The sequence below is a fragment of the Ictidomys tridecemlineatus genome, chromosome 2 (genome assembly GCF_052094955.1).
Source record: "Ictidomys tridecemlineatus isolate mIctTri1 chromosome 2, mIctTri1.hap1, whole genome shotgun sequence".
NCBI classification, from domain to species: Eukaryota; Metazoa; Chordata; class Mammalia; order Rodentia; family Sciuridae; genus Ictidomys; species Ictidomys tridecemlineatus.
Genome location: NC_135478.1, coordinates 48,399,299 through 48,405,353, shown reverse-complemented (window position 1 = coordinate 48,405,353; position 6,055 = coordinate 48,399,299).

Here is a 6,055-nt window from a genome sequence, read left to right as displayed (position 1 = left end):
ACTCATGAATTTTTCCAGCATTTTTAAGGAATCTGGAGTGAGGCGCGTGGGGAAGTAAGGGAATAAGAAAAGTCACCCTTGTACTCCATAAAATTTAGTAAATTAATGTAGAACTTTTACCTTAGAACCTAGGTATGTTTCTTTGAGAAAGAATCAGTTTGCAAGGAATTTGACATCCTAGGGTGAGTGTTTTAGTCACATTTCTGCTTCTGTGACTAAAAGAAGAATAGTAGAGGAGGAAAAGTTTATTCGGAGGCTCATGGTTTCAGAGTCCATAGACAGTTGGCTGTATTCCTCCACCAGAATTGAGGCAGAATCTGATGGAGGAAAGCCATTTCCATGATGATCAGAAGGCAGAAACTCCACTTATCAGATACAAAATACATACCCCAAAGACATAACCCCAAAGCCCACCTCCTCCAGCTACACCCTACCCACCTTCAGTTACTACTCCATTAATCTCCACCAGGGGATTAATTCACTGATTGGGTTAAGGCTCTCATAACCCAATCATTTCTCCTCTAAACTTTCTTGTATTGCCTCACAGCTTTTGGGGGATACCACATCTAAACCATAACAGGCAAATAAGTACACAGGTTCTCATCGGGAAGGTCAGCCAGTATGAGTGCACACTGGACTGAATAGGTCCTTGTTGCAAGGCTTGGGACCCCAGACTCAAAAAACATTCTAGGGACTCCTGTGCCCAGTGAGGCCAGAGACTGCACTCATTACTGGCCAGTGTGTTCTCTACAGCATGTGTGAACCACTCAATAAACTCTTGGTGCCTGGTGGTTTGAGCTTTAAAATCCCAACTGTAACTACAAATTTGCATGCCAGGACATTCACATTAGGCAAGGCAGCTAGGATGGGAATCTGGCAAAAGGCCTAGGGAGAAACTAAATAGAGCCCATCTTACATTTGTATGTTTTTATAATTTCATGGGATTTGGATGATTCGGGGAAAACTCAGAACCATTGCCAGATACTGAATTCTCAGGGTTTCACTGAGTCATTGTCACTGATGGTGGAGTGTTCTCATTACAAATGCTGCTGAGCCCCGCAGACTTACATCCAAGGTGTGTGTAGACTGTGATTGCCTTCAGATTTGACCAGATTCACTTGAAATAGGATGGAAGATATGTTTTAGTCAGCTTTTTGTGCTGCTGTGATTAGAAGACCTGACCAGCACAATTGTAGAGGAGGAACAATTTACCTGGGGGCTGGCTCACAGTTTCAGGGGTCTCAGTTCATAGACAGCAGGCTCCATTCCCTTGGGCTTGAGGTGAGGCAAAACAACATGGTGAAAGATGTGGAAGAATTGGCTCACATGAAGATCAGAAGCAGAGAGAGACTCTCCAGATACAAAATATATAACCTAAAGGTACACCCCCAATTACCCACCTCCTCCAGCCACACCTCACCTGCCTTCAGTCAACACTCAGTTAATCCCATCAATGGATTAATTCACTGATCAGGTGAAGGCTCTCATAACCCAATCATGTATTTTTCTCTTCTGAACCTTCTTGCATTGTCTCACACATGAACTTTTGGGAGACACCTCAAATCCAAACCATAACTAAGTATTATTATCTTTTGGCTATTATCAACGTATGTAGGCAATATAGTATAAACTTGAAAAAGTCTAAATGGCTAGGGGTGTAGCTCAATGGTAGGACATATGCTTAACATGTGAGAGGCCTTGGATTCAATCCCCAGGACCCAGAAAAAAATAGTCTTAATAGCACTGAAGGATTATAATGAAAAACATTCTCAATTTACCCTTCTCTATTTTCAGTCCTATTCCCCAAAGGCAATATTTTCCTCTTTTTTAAGCTATTTCTTGATTTATTAATTTTAGACATTATTAACTTTCTGTTAAGTTACATAAAGGTGTATCACCTTTAGAATCTTCCCATTTTATTTATATATATATATATATATATACATATGAACATATGTATGTGTATATATGTGTATTTTTTTTCAGTTGTCAATGGACCTTTATTTTCTTTACTTATAGGTGGTGCTAAGAATCAAACCCAATGTCTCACATGCTAGGCAAGTGCTCTACCACTGAGCCCCAACCCCAGCCCCTAGAATCTTCCCATTTTTACTCTCCCCATCTTAAAATAGTTGCATTACAATTTTTGTTAAATTAATTTTTAGTGTTTACATTATTATGACTATGTAAATATTGTTTACTACTGATCCAGACAGTATATCATGATCACCTTTGTTTGCTCTTCTGTACAGTGTTTTGCTTTTTTTCTGAAATTAACAACTTCCTCTCTCTCTTTTGCTATGAACCTATTACTGATTCCTCACAGGCCAGGCAACAGATCACTCTCAATTACACTTCTTTCCTGGAAGACCTGTCTTCTAAAGCCTCCTTCTTCTAAGGTGGCTGTCCTGGGCCTCCTGCATAGTTGTCATTCCTAGGGCTTCCCACAACTGTGCCCTTTCATTTCCTCTCTCATTGATTTGACAAGCAATGTTATGCTTTCTAACCTGAGCATCCAAGAAGATTTTTGTCAAAGCTTTGCAAATGATAAGAGAACTTTTAAATTATGAATTTTCATTTCAAAAGCAATATCTTTCCCACCCCTCTAAACTCAACTCCTGTAGTGATCATTTACAACTGAAAAATACTTCCTAGATTAAAGACAGGCTTTAGTTTCTTAACCTATAGTTACTATAACTGAGCTCACCAGGAATATTCTTAGAGAAATATGGTAGTATCTGTCCCTTTATAGGAGATCATTTGTATACTGCTCATGTGAGGAGCACCATCTTAACAGAAGGTAATGGCTCCCTAACTGTGCCCTCTGGCCTCCAGCTTCAGTGGATGGAAGGCAAAGCTTGTTGCAGGAATGGAGGAGGGTTTTGTCACCCAGACGTTTAGCTGCCCCACCTCTACGTGCAGCTGGCCTGAATAGGTACTGCTAGCTAGCGGGCAGTACAGGTACATGCACACACACATACACGTACCTATTAACCATTTCTTTCTCTTTATACCTTTATCCTTCATTGAAATTAATAGCTACTCCCATTCTTGTAGGCTGGAAAGTCCAACTTTGAAGTGTTCTGTCCTTCCTGTGGGCCTAATCAATTGTTATCCATTAAACAAACAACAAAACAATTTATTGGTACTAGGGATTGAACCCAGAGGTGCTTAATCACTGAGCCACATCCCCAGCCCTTTTATTTTTTTAGATAATTTTTGTTTATTTTAATTGTAGTTGGACACAATACATTTATTTTATTTATTTCTTTTTATGTGGTGCTGAGGATTGAACCCAAGGCTTCGCCCATGCTAGGGGAGCATTTCTACCATTGAACCACAACCCCAGTCCCCTTTTTATTTTTTATTTTGAGGCAGGGTCTCACTAAGTTGCTTTGGGCCTCACTAAATTGCTGAAGCTGGCTTTGGAACTTGCAATCTTCTTGCCTCAGCTCCCAAGTTGCTGGAATCACAGGTGTGCACCACCAAGCACAGCAAACAATTGGCATTTTTCTTAAACTTTTAATTTTAGAATAGCTTTACAGAAAAATTGTGAAGATAGTTTAGCAAAGCCCCATATATTCCAAACCTGGTTTCCCCTATTATTAGTGTTTTCCATTACCATGGTAAATTTGTCACAACTAATGATCCAATATTGATATATAATTATTCATTAAAGCCCACACTCAGTTATTATCAAAACTTCAGATTTTTTTTTTTACCACTTTTTTTTTTCTGTTCAGGATCCAGTCTGGGTTATCCAATCATACTTTGAGTCATCCAATACTGTAGGTTCCTCTTGGCTGTGACAGTTTGTCAGACTTCCTTGTTTGTGATGACTTTTGACAGTCTTACAAGTGTACTGATCCAGTATTTTGGGGAGTGACCCTTAATTGGGATCCATCTGATATTTTTGTCCTGTTTAGACTGGGGTTCTGGGCTTGGGGAGGAGACCACAGCTGTGGGAGACCAGCCTTGCACATGACTGAATCACACTTCCTGGCTGGGTGCTGAGGCGCTCAGTCCCAGAAATGTGGCAGAGCTTTCCCCACCCTTCTTGGGTTCCAGGGACTGGTGTCTCCTGCATGAGTGTGTCTTGCTACAGCCCCATGGGTGGAGCTGCACTCATCTGTTTGTTTGTAATATAACCCCTTGCCCTGTTTAGAATAGAATGTTCCATGGAAGTGCCTTGTGTGTGTCCCCTTCTCTTACTGTGCCTTTGGGTGTGGTCTACCCAGGTGGCAGTGAACCTGCTGACAGTGGACATCATGAAGATATACTCTGACCCCTTGTGTGTGTGTGTGTGTGCTGTCTCTTGTTCTCTTTCTGCGGACCCTTAAAGTCAGAGGAGCCGTCACAGCGACCCCAAAGAAAAAGGTATTTATGTCTCTTGTGTGGTTATTTTGTGCAGCTCAGTCAGCCCAGTTTCCCTGGAGTGACCCCTGAGCCTTTTAGTCATGAAAACAAAACCCGGCGCACAGCTCCATTTTTATCACACCTTATCAGAGTTAACACTATCAACATGACCTATCACTGTTGATGTTAACTTTGGTCACCTGGCTAGAGCAGTGTTTGTCCACTTTGTAGTTCCTCTTTTGTCCCTCTTTCCATATTTTACCCTTTGGGAAAAAGTGTGTGCAGCCCACAATTAAGGAGTGAGGGTTTATGTACCTTCTGCTTTGAAGATGCATTAGCTACATAAATTATTTTCAATTCTTCTGCTTGGGAGATTGATTTTTCTCTCTTAGTCATTTTTTTATTCAGTCATTTGCTTATATCAGTATGGACTCAGTGGGTGTATATATTATATGTTGGGTTTCCATCCAATACTATTTATTTTGTTGTTCAAATTGTTCTAGCTTTGGCCGTTGGCTGCATTGGTCCTGTATCTTTTTCACATCCCATAGTGGTATGTTTGCTTTGTTTTTGAGCACTTCCTGACTTTCTGGCACTATGAGATGTTCCAAGCTCATCTTGTATTCTTTACATACCTGTTTTTATAATGGATGTGTCTATTCAAATTAATTACCATTTCATAACTTAGAACCCAGAAATAAATGTTAATCAAAAATTCTCCAAAGTATCTGCTCCCTCTTTTCTAACACCTTACCTTTGTTGAAATATAAACCACTGCCAGAACCTCAAGAATTTCCTTCTGTTTCTCTCACTTCTCATCCACCTTGTTCCTTGTCAATTTGACTGGTTTTTGAATGTTTGCCTCTTTCTCCCTCCTGTTGCCATGCTCAGCTCAGACACTTGCGCCTCACAGGATTGCTATAAAATCCTTCTGTCTGCATGGCTTCCTATGTCCACTTCACTGATACATCCACCCTTTTCCCTCCTGCCATTTGCCATAAAATATGTAGTAGCTTTTTTGCCATAAAACATGTGGTAGCTTTTTGGCCCTGCTCAGATTGGCATTTGCGGTCTTCTCAAATAGGGCCCTGCACAGCTGTATTTCTAAGGATAGCCCCACCATGGGCGTTCTGCCCTGGCCACTCTGAAATCCTGGGACCTGGGCCTAGGATTCTTAGCCTAGAGAGTTCTAACTTCTATCCTCAGCCTGTTGAAGGCAGCATAGGGCCACACATCTTCAACCTGCATGCTCTCTGGCCTCTATTTAAACCCCTGTATAGCCCTACAGTTGTGGATCTGTCTGTCCTGTTAGATGGGAAGCCTCTTACAGGCAGAGACCTATCTGTCTTATTAGCCTTTCTTCCCCTAGTGGTGCTGGGCCCAGAATCTTACATTCAGAGGCAGTTTCAAGACTGCTAATCTAATGGAAGTACTCATACCCTGTACTAATATGCCTGTTGTTCTGCTGCCAAACACCAGAGGGCACTGTTAACATGTTGACCAAGAAGATTCTAACCCTTTAAACCTGAAAAGATAAAAGCCTCATGAAAAGTTTGCTTCTGTTTTTGGAATTGCATGGCACTTATTGCTCCTCATTTTTTTTTTTTTAGTTTTTTTTGTAAACTATACTTCTGTTGGGTTTAGATATTAGTATAAATGTACTACGGATGAGGCAAAAGGATCACAGCCTCAGCAACTT